At 36.0% G+C, this 11,958-nt stretch overlaps 1 pseudogene across 1 annotated transcript; it reads left to right on the forward strand.

Moving 5' to 3' along the window:
* The first annotated feature begins 6,567 nt into the window (after nt 1-6,567).
* LOC149537570 (phospholipase A1-Igamma2, chloroplastic pseudogene) lies at nt 6,568-8,222 on the forward strand (annotated as a pseudogene). Its single transcript, XR_016356350.1, has one exon. The product of XR_016356350.1 is annotated as a phospholipase A1-Igamma2, chloroplastic pseudogene (transcript).
* The last annotated feature ends 3,736 nt before the right edge of the window (nt 8,223-11,958 follow it).

The raw sequence follows: 11,958 nt of genomic DNA on the forward strand, positions 1-11,958 counted from the left end.
CTTCTCCTTAACCCTACAATTATTATTTGGAGAACCCTTGTTGGGGCTAGTAGCAATGTCTTTCTTTTCATGCAAATTTTCCTCTATATGCTCCTCTTTAGAATCCAACATGGAGTACATAATAATGTTCCAATAAGGACTCCACCCTATCTATATTCTTCTCTTTAACAACATCCCTAACAAGAATTTCCTTGTTCTCCTATTTAGAGGTCTTCATATCTTTCGGGTTTCAAGCTAAGGAATTTTTAATCCATTTGATAGGAGGGAAATCATCACTTTATTCTTCTATTTCCATTTCATCACCTTCTTTACCCCACAAATCTTCAGAGACCCTATCCTCTTAAGTGTCCATAGATTCCTCCTCATCACCCGTTTACATCCAAGTATCTTAACTCTTCACATATTTTTTTCTTGGTTGGAGAAAATTTTCCTTTTCTCCCTATCCCACTTTCAAGTTTGATATTAGGGCTTGCAACAAAGGTCTTTGGTTTATAGTACTTTGAGAAAAGAAGGATGAGGCCTTCATGAAGAATAGGACAAGATTATTTTTTCCTATGACTAGTGACACTCATTTACCAATGCACTTTTCTCCATTTTTTCCTTACAAAATTGCTTCAACGCCTCTTCTACGATTTTCATCTCCTTGAAGAATCTCTTGCTATCATTCAGCAAGCCATAAATTTTAAAGATGAACTTGGTGTTGAGGGGGAAGAAAACCCCATACATTGTGACATTATACTCCTTTCAACCCTTAAAATTTTTATCATTTCCTCAAGTTGAGAGCCATGGAGATCTTCTAGATACAAAGTCACACCTCCATTCGTTAGTTCTTCCCATGCCCGCAGTTTGTCCCTCGAATCATCACAACTACTAGGTTCTTGTCTTTTTGTCTTGTCCTCGATTATGCTACTAGCAGTCTTCTCACCTTCAAAAATTAGATGACTCTGTAAAATTTGTAGAAATGGAGAAGAATAATCAAAATAACTTAATGCTTTGAGTTTACCAAATTATATCAACTATTGTATAGACTTAATGTATACTTCATGCTTGCTAGATTTTCCTTATCAATCTCTCCCTTTAAAAAATATTCTTTTATTAGATTACCTTGCTATGATATCTTTCCTTCAGCATGTACTCCAGGTTGGCAATGTAATCAACAAATGTATTGGCTTCTCTATATGCATGAGAAATAATTACTTTCTCAAAGGTATTTAATATCAACCTTGTCTCTTTTATGATTGTGGCTATTGTCTACATGGGATGGGTTTTCTCATTAAGACAATTAATTATATTTTTTTAATCTCACTGGACCCAAAGATAATTGCTATTATTATTTGATATGTCTTTTAAAAAATTATGAACCACATAAATGAAAATAAACATAAAGCCCTAATTTATTAAAACAAAAAACAAAAAAAGACAAAAGCCTACTAACAAATAAGAGATTTGAACTCAAAAGAACTTTATATCTTTCAACAAATTAAAAATGCAAAAAATATTATCAAAATATGAAATAATAAAATTAAAAGAAATAAATCTACCTGATTGCCTAAGAAATAATGTCATTTTTATTGAGAGAAGCTATTGCACACTTTTTTATTTATGAATAGTCCTTTTCTATTAATAAATAATATACTAAGTTTGCAATTCACAAAAAATGGCTAAGGGATACAAGATCACCTCTCAAATAAGTTCACAAAGTTGTAGCCAGAATCAAACATTATTCATAAAATTAATAATAATAATAATAATAATAATAAATTAAAAAAAACCCTCATGTGGCCAAAGCAGTGCCTACCGAGGGTGGTGGTTCATCATGATCATGAAAGCCCCAATCATCTTTAGGATTGGGGACTAGGCTAGGAATAGTCCACCCATCATCATTAGTAGTAGCAAGAGGATCAGTGTTAGCCTCCGTATCTTTTATCTTTGGACATGGAGGAGAAATTGCCAGATATAGGCGAGGCCATTTCCCAAAAAGTGCCTGTTGAGCACCAAGAAGAGGAGTTGGGGACCAACCAGAGCCACCATGGGGTGGGGAAGCTGAGTGGTGCCTCCATCCACCATTGCCACCACTAGGAGAGCGGTGGCAGGAAGCTTGGGAGTGTGGGTTGTGTGAGTGGCGACCTGAGGAATGGCACTACAGATGAAGGCCACGAGGTATCAAAGTGTCTACCGAGGCATCTGGAGGAACTCTGTCAATACTGCAGGGGCATTGCCCTAGTGATTTAGTAGCTCCTATAGGTGACCCACCTCTAGGGAAACTTTGTTTGCTTGCACCTGAAACTACATAATTACATTATTACAAATGCACACCTTAGTGTACATGGCAATATTAATATGTAGAAAAATGTGTGTGAAAAGAACATCATTCCTATCTTTCCATAAAGTAAACAAAATTTCCATCCTCAAAGTATGCCGAATTTGGGTGAATTTCTAAGGGATTTTGGGGGAATCACCGAGCATAACCATGTGCCAAGAAAAGGGTTTACGCCTGAATGGCTTGAAAAAATCATGAATCTAGTGCCAATAATTATGGGCATGCCTACAAAACTAGAAGATATGCATGAAAGACTCTGGTTTCACACAAAAAGGGCATCTAGGATTTGGGACCCTAATATGCTTGAGCTAAGGTACCAGGGGAAGACCTTGGAATGCAAGACACCGAGCAAAATGGGCAATCTTGGGTTCTGTAATAGCACTCCAAATGATATCAAAGTGTTTTCTCCATTGAGAAAGAGAAGATTGTAAATGCCATCTCTGATTGAGCACATCCACCATCGAAAGATGGAGTGAAGGCCATCTATAGCCTAGACTTAGCTTATAAATTGAAAAAAGAGTGGCAGGATACCACTACCAATCATGCCACCAAGGTCAAACAGACTAAATACCCACTTTATGAATTAAGTGAACTGGAATTGGAGAGAGCAATAGGTCAAAAGTCTACCAATTTGAATGGATAAGGCAGTACTGGACTTGCATATCTTCCTAGGATCTCAAACTCATAGTAACCCTTGAGAAGAGATCCTTGGGAGTTTTGATCCCTCGTTTGAAAAGAATGCAGAGCACTAGCACCTTGAGTCTTGGCAAGGGGAGTACCCTGGATGGAAAACAAGGGATACCACCAAATGTTCTACTGATTCAAGGAGAGGCCATTGCAGAACTCATCACCAACCCATCGAAGCCAAGGCTTGATAGCTTCCTAGGCCTTCCATATGCTCTTGATAACAAAGGAGACTTGTATGGTCACTGGCTCACACATGATGAGAAGTGTGTGGAAACCTATCCCTTTCCAAGCAGGCTTGTTGACAGGAAAGCTAGAAGATATTCAATGTCGAACCAAAATCTTCCAGGCTTCACATATTAATATTTGATGAAAAAATTTCTAGGCTCCTCTGCAATAGCCGTGAGCTGTAAAAATTAATTATATCTTGAGCTCCACTTTGTTTCTTAATTTGTTTCTAAATTTTAGATAAAGATTTATGTCACAGTTGCAAAATCAGTTTCACAGCTAAAAAGATATAAAAATTGAGTTTCGAATAGACATATAATTTAGTGACAAAAGGATGTCGAAATCTTATTACCTAAGTAGGAGATAATTTCCATAGCAAGCCAAATTGTGATATTGATATCAGGATTTGACTATGTGATTTTTTGAGTCAAACTCATTGACCCATATTTCATGAGTAGTAATTCAACATGAATCCATCTCTCATGAGAATAAATGGAACACTTAGCACTCGTTGGGTCTAGATAATGCTCACAGGGGTGAAGCACTGGGATTTCCTGGGAGGTCACCCATCTAAGTACTACTCTAGCCTGAGCGCGCTTAACTATGGAGTTTCCTCCATGGTTAAACCCAAAGCTTGCAACCCCATTTGTAAAACCTTCACCAAGTGTTGTGTCTTATGAACCATTCATTAGAAAGCCCCTTAAGCTCATCAATTCATAAGTAGGAGATCATTTCCATAGCAAGTCAAATTGTGATAATTCTATCATGATTTAACTCTGTGATTTTTTGAGTCAAACTCATTGACCCATATTTCATGAGTAGTAATTCAACATGAATCCATCTCTCATGAGAATAAATGGAACACTTAGCACTCATTGGATCTAGGTGCTGCTCACAGGGGTGAAGCACCGGGATTTCCTAGGAGGTCACCCATCCCAGTACTACTCCAGCCTGAGCACGCTTAGCTATGGAGTTTCCTCCATGGTTAAACCCAAAGCTTGCAACCCCATTTGTAAAACCTTCACCAAGTGTTGTGCCTTATGAACCATTCATTAAAAAGCCCCTTAAGCTCATCAATTCATAAGTAGGAGATAATTTCCGTAGCAAGTCAAATTGTGATATTGCTATCAGGATTTAACTATGTGATTTTTTGAGTCAAACTCATTGACCCATATTTCATGAGTAGTGATTCAACATGAATCCATCTCTCATGAGAATAAATGGAACACTTAGCACTCATTGGATCTAGGTGATGCTCACAGGGGTGAAGCACAGGGATTTCTCAGGAGGTCACCCATCCTAGTACTACTCCAGCCTGAGCGCGCTTAACTATGGAGTTTTATCCATGGTTAAACCCAAAGCTTACAACCCCATTTGCAAAACCTTCACCAATTGTTGTGCCTTATGAACCATTCATTAGAAAGCCCCTTAAGCTCATCAATTCATAAGTAGGAGATAATTTCCACAACACGTCAAATTGTGATATTGCTATCAAGATTTAACTATGTGATTTTTTGAGTCAAACTAATTGACCCATATTTCATGAGTGGTGATTCAATATGAATCCATCTCTCATGAGAATAAATGGAACACTTAGCACTCATTGGATCTAGGTGATGCTCATAGGGGTGAAGCACCGAGATTTCCCGGGAGGTCACCCATCCCAGTACTACTCCAGCCTGAGCACGCTTAACTATGGAGTTTCCTCCATGGTTAAACCCAAAGCTTGCAACCCCATTTGCAAAACCTTCACCAAGTGTTGTGCCTTATGAACTATTCATAAGTAGGAGATAATTTCCACATCAAGTCAAATTGTGATATTGCTATCAAGATTTAACTATGTGATTTTTTGAGTCAAACTCATTGACCCATATTTCATGAGTAGTGATTCAACATGAATCCATCTCTCATGAGAATAAATGGAACACTTAGCACTCATTGGATCTAGGTGATGCTCACATGGGTGAAGCACCGAGATTTTTCGGGAGGTCACCCATCCCAGTACTACTCCAGCCTGAGCGCGCTTAACTATGGAGTTTCCTACATGGTTAAACCCAAAGCTTGCAACCCCATTTGCAAAACCTTCATCAAGTGTTGTGCCTTATGAACGATTCATTAGAAAGCCCATTAAGCTCATCAATTCATAAGTGGGAGATAATTTCCATAGCAAGTCAAATTGTGATATTGCTATCAAGATTTAACTATGTGATTTTTTGAGTCAAACTCATTGACCCATATTTCATGAGTAGTGATTCAACATGAATCCATCTCTCATGAGAATAAATGAAACACTTAGCACTCATTGGAACTAGGTGATGCTCACAGGGGTGAAGCAACGAGATTTCCTGGGAGGTCACCCATCCTAATACTACTCCAGCCTGAGTGCGCTTAACTATGGAGTTTCCTCCATGGTTAAACCCAAAGCTTGCAAACCCATTTGCAAAACCTTAACCAAGTGTTGTGCCTTATGAACCATTCATTAGAAAGCCCCTTAAGCTCATCAATTCATAAGTAGGAGATAATTTTCACAGCAAGTCAAATTGTGATATTGCTATTAGAATTTAACTATGTGATTTTTTGAGTCAAACTCATTGTCCCATATTTCATGAGTAGTGAGTCAACATGAATCCATCTCTCATGAGAATAAATGGAACACTTAGCACTCATTGGATCTAGGTGATGCTCACAGGGGTGAAGCACGGGGATTTCCCAGTACTACTCCAGCCTGAGTAAAATCAAAACCTGTTGAATTGAACCATTTTGTTGACAACAAGAAAAAATGAAATAGCTGTAGCTGTAATCAATAAACCATGTACGTAGGTAGCGACAGGTCACTTCGATAACACCATTCCGATAAGACAATAATAATAAGATAATACGGTCAAATTTTTGATACATGTAATCCATTACGGAACTTCGGTCATACTGAAACGCAAGCCTCTCGTCCGAGATATTTACGGTTATTTATAATTTCTTATCTTGAACAAGAAACGAAGTCATGAAAGTAACTAGTCCTATCCAATAACTCTGCCATGAATACTGCCAGAGAAGTTGCAATAATGGAACGCCTACCTTTGTTTACCTTTCCATCGAAGGATTGTTGGTTAGGAATATTACAACAGGATAAAAGATTTTGTTTTTTTAAGGGTTAGCAAACATCCAAATTATTATTTTTCTTTTCTTTTCCAAATGCTCTGGGTGGACACGGTAAACAAGGCCAAGTCAAGGGAACACCTCACAATGCCATCGAAGTCCTCAAATCATCACATCCCATTCTCTATTTATATCCACTGGACTGCAACTTTTTAAAGGAAGGAAATTTGTGAATCAGGGCCTCAAAAGTATCAACCAGAGAGTAGAAGATATTGTTTATCCTCTTCTGCAGAGCTAAGCATCGAGAGTATGACACTATCTCGATTAGTCGTGGGTAACTGGAAGGAAGCCAATGAAAAAACAACCACACCCCAATTCAAGGTTTGTGATATGTGGGAAGAAATCCAGGGTGCGAAGAATTGGAATGGCCTGCTGGATCCCATTAACCCAAATCTCAAGGCAGAGATACTCAGATATGGTGATTTTGCACAGCAATGCTATGATTCATTTGACAACACGCCATCTTCAACATACTATGGGAATTCTAAGCGTAGCAAAAGCTCCCTCGCCCAGAGACTGGAATTGCTGAAATGTGGGCGTGGATATGAAGTTACCAAATATATCTACGCCAATACGAGTCTTTTGGACTCCATTTTTGGCCAGGAATCAAGTGAGGGCGTTGCCTGGATTGGTTACATTGCGGTTTGCACTGACCCAGTCGAGATAAAGAGACTGGGAAGACGTGACATAGTTGTTTCATGGAGAGGCACGCAAACTGCCTTCGAATGGATGCAAAATCTCAGGGACGTTTTGGTTCCTCTTATGACATCAAAGGCTACAACTTGCTCCAACATCCAGACCATTTCAAATCCTGATGTCAGAATAGAAAAGGGCTTTCTAAGTTGCTATACTTCCACCGACGAAGACTCTGTTAGATGCACGCTTAGTGCAAGAGGAATGGTAATGGGCGAGATAACCAGATTGGTGAAGCAATACTCAGAGAAAGGAGAAGAATTGAGCATAACATTTACTGGACATAGCTTGGGAGCTGCACTTGCAACTCTGAGCGCATATGATATCAAAGAAACCATAGTGAATAAGTATGGTATGACCTCAATTCCCGTCACAGTGTTTTCTTTCGCTTCTCCTCGCATAGGGAACCTCTCATTCGCCCAACATATGGAAGAGATTGGCCTCAAAGTGCTGCGTGTGGTAAACCACAGAGATCTTGTTCCAAAAATTCCTGGGGTTTTCTTCAACGAGAATTTGGGATGGCTGACAAGGATTCTGTACTGGCTTCCATGGGCGTATGTTCATGTGGGAGTCCAGATTAGTTTAGACAGCAGCAGCTCGCCTTTCCTGAAGACAACGCATAATCCTGCAAGCTTTCACAACTTGGAGGTTTATTTGCACGCACTTGATGGTTTTCAAGGAAATCACATGTTGCCCTTTAAGTCCTCCGGAAGAGATCCAGCTCTAGTTAACAAATACTCTGATTTATTGATTGAAAGCCTCCAAATCCCTCATAACTGGTGGGTAAAGAGAAATAAAGAAGTGGTGAGACGCATAGATGGTACGGTTGTCTACTCTCCTTCAACTCCAACACCTGTTCCTCTTCCGCAGATTCCCCTCTAATCTATTATTTTCAATTTCATTGTTGTTTTCTTTTTCGGGCACAGATAGAGAATCCCACCATGCTTTCATTGTTAATACTCTTAATTTTATAAGGGTAATGTTAGTTTTGATGATGCTTGCTTGTCTCATGCAATAGAGCACTATTCACAGCAGTGTCGAGGTTTTTAAATATTTGTAAGTTACATCAGCATAAATCAGGCACTGCTTTTCTGAAATTGGGGCTTATATATTTTAAAGCTTGAAAAGCAGATTTAATGTACAATTTCAAAGTTCGCTAAATGACTGTATGATGTTGCAGCCTGATATAAATCGGGCAGAGATTCCTCAATCGGCCTTGATTGAGTCTGCACAGAGTTAATGAAACCTGTTTATTTATTTCGACCTTCCATTTGTCGGAGTTGAATAACTATAATTATTAATAGTGGATATAATAGTTTCCAGCTTTTACCTATTTTATTCTTATTTTTATTTTTGTGTGTGACGTCCAAAAATAAGGACTGCCCTTAAGCTTCAAATCCCCTATTTGGGATTTTAGTCAAGAGACTTTCTATAGTGATATCAATCTTCAATGTAAACATTTTACTTTGTCTAATGATTTTGAGGGTCACTTTAATCTCTTATTATGTATAATAAAAATAAATATTCACACTCAATCCAGTTCCAGTTGGAAGGATACAAATCTTTACAAAATGCATGCTGAAATATATATGAAACTAAAAAAATATTCTTCTGTTATATTGCACCAACATCAAAAGAAGGCTCACCGCTTATTATGGAGCACTGGGAATTGAATTGGCAATTTTTTTTTAAGGGGTATAATAGATCATTTAGAAAGGGGGGAACATGGCATGTCAGAGGAAGGAGTGGATATAATTTTATAAAGGAGCAACTCTTTCACAATTTCACAAAAGATGTGTGAGGGGAATCAGTATTAGGAAAAACAATGTAAATGGTCATTTGAAAAGGTAATTTTTTTATTAATATGAAATGGGGGTTGTAAAAATGACTTTATCACATAGATAAGGAAGAAGATTGTTTATGATAGATTATCTAAGACTCATCCAGCATGTACTTTACTTGTCAGGATTTTATTTTTTAAAGACGAGGTGCCTATTATGTTATTTATTTATCTATATATTTTCTTTTGGTAGAGCACTGACAATTGAATTGGCAGTTTTTTTTTAAAAAAGGGGTATAATAGATAATTTAGAAAGGGGGGAACGTGGCACGTCAAAGGAAGGAGTGGATATAATTTTATAAAGGAGCAACTCTTTGTTAATTTCACAAAAGATGTGTGAGGGGAATCAATATGACGAAAAGCAATGTAAATGGTCATTTGAAAAGGTTTTTTAATATTTTTTAGTAATATGAATTGTGAGTTGTAAAAGTGACTTTTTTGTATAGATAAGGAAGAAGATTGTTTATGATAGATTATCTAAGACTCATCTAACATGTACTTTACTTGTCAGGACATTTTTTTTAAAGACGAGGTGCCTATTATTGATATTTATTTATATATATATTTTCTTTTGATAGTGTGTGTTGTCAATGCCAAAATGCATTAGAGTATCAAGACTCTAAAAATTTAGATTTTAATAAGCTATTAATTCATTTCATGCAGCAAGAGGTAAGTGAAGAGATGACATAATTGAAGTGCTCGTAACTGACCTTTTCTAGTGAACAACCAATCAATTCATTTCTAACAAACAATCATTACTCTATATTCTTTCTATTTATTATTGTGTTTACCAGATTTGCAATGCAGATTTCGAGAAATTTGATTTTAGTTTTTAGTTTTTTAGTATTTTTTGGAAGAAAAAATCAATAGTTGCTACAATCGAATGCAACAGCTTGAGTTTCACTAGTCCTTACAGACACATCTTCTTCTCATGATAGGCTGATTTTGCAAGCTATTTGTAGAGGCATTCATCAATCATTTAAAATTTAAATATAGTTGATCTTAACATTTGTTTTTTGGAATGAAATAATTTGAATCTTACTTCAAAATATGAACTTTGACAAGAAATAAGAGTAGATTTTTTTGTTTTCCCATTTAGTTAAATTATTTATAATTATTTGATTATTTAAGTTTAATACGATTGAATGGTAAACATTTTTCTCTTTGTTAGACTTTATATGGTGTGATAGAAAAGTCTTATGTAAAATTAGCTTAAATTTTTTGCACAAATCAATTTCGTGAATATATTTTATTACTATCAACACTCTTAAGTATGGATTTCTAAAGATTTTGTTTCTATTTATTCACTTTTATTTAGCAAATGATAATAGTATAAATTATATTTTATAAGGATTAACTGAAAATTTATTAATTTTAAAATATTTCAATAGATTTATAATAATTATAAGATTTAAACATGAAATAAATTATTTGAAGTAGTATAAGTTAACATTTTTTTTGGTTTATCTATAACGTTCATACCTTCTTAATACATAATTTAATGAATTATTTATATTTGTGAATTTTAGAAATCCTAGTATTGGATATCTCTCTACTTGATTTACAAAAAAGTTAATTAAGTTTTTAGATATGCTAGCTTTATTTATTTTTCTTATAAACAACTTTTGTATGTAGGTGTGAAGTAAAGAAAATGTCACTCTGCTCAGAAAGACTTGACCTTATAATGTAAGGTTCAAAATTGCTTCTGTGAACAATAGTATTTGTCAAGGATTTGCACTTAATACACTTCATTAAAGTATTTTATCTGTCTATTACTTTTTTCTTTTCCACTTTATTTGAATAATCTATGTGGCTATATATATAAAACAAACTAAAACTTAAAACTATAAAAAAATAGTCAAGAAGAAAATATTAAGTGTTTCTTTTTTGTAACACATGAAAAATATCTATATCTAGTGTAATTTATTGTACCTAGAACTTTTAGGTCGTAAGTTGGACTTTGTCAAATTTTTGGGGTAGGTGAGTGAAGATCTTAAAGCTAAGGTTTTGGCTTTTGGGTATTCATTGATCTCTCTCTAAGCATTATGGAGCACAAAGTGGTAAAAAATTGGTCATTTCAAAATGTTGTCTTGTACCTCATATGTTCATGCATCAATAATCATTCAATCTAAAAATGTCAAACACTTTTGGTTAAATGTCATGCACAAAATAGTGAATCACCAAACAATAAGGATAAAAATTGATTGATTATTAGTACATGTATAGTTGACTGTTATTACATTATTTTCATTTTGTAAGACTCTTTTAAGAAATGCAATTGAAAGATATTTATGAAAAAAAACCATAAATGTATACCCCCAGTTATACATTTTAATTTACATTTTCTGTCTAGATTTTTCCAATAGAGATAGCTTAATATTGAAAGGAAAAAAATCATTGACACCATAGATAAAACAAGGACCACATTGTGGCTAATTACTTGCCTTTAGTTATGTAACTAAGTATAGTTATGTTGTGATTTTCACAATGCACATCCCATTTCTCTTAGAAATGGGGACCCCCTAGTTAATTTTTTTGCTTTTCTATATCCCTAGTCCAGGGTTTGAGTATTGTTTAGGGCTTTATCTAATGTCTAAGTCAACCCTAGCCCTTTGTCTGGAAAACTCAGTTATCAAAAATTAGAGATTTTGAATGTAAGATGTCAAATTTTTAGATGAACAAGGGCACACTAGTACACCTAGCGGACCCCATAAGGTGTGATAAGTGCGCTAGATGCACTAGCATGGGGCACTTCCCTTGAAAGTGTGCACTTGCACACATGTGCAGGTGCGTACCCCCAAAGGGTGTGCTCCTCCCTGGGCCTATAAAAGCCAAGGGCCTCACCCCTTTTCCTCTCACTTCATGCCTTCACACCTTTGTGAGTGTACCTTCATACCCATAGAGGTGCGCTATAATCCTTAACCTTCACACACAAATACCATGTTAAAAAGCATAAAGGTGCACACCTTGCACACCTATCTAGTTTGTGCAAGGTGTGCACCTTTATTTTTACTTAAGAAAAGAAAACCTAAATAAACAT

This window comes from Cupressus sempervirens, chromosome 9, assembly GCF_028749045.1.
Source record: "Cupressus sempervirens isolate cs-2001-9-10 chromosome 9, ASM2874904v1, whole genome shotgun sequence".
Classification (NCBI taxonomy): domain Eukaryota; kingdom Viridiplantae; phylum Streptophyta; class Pinopsida; order Cupressales; family Cupressaceae; genus Cupressus; species Cupressus sempervirens.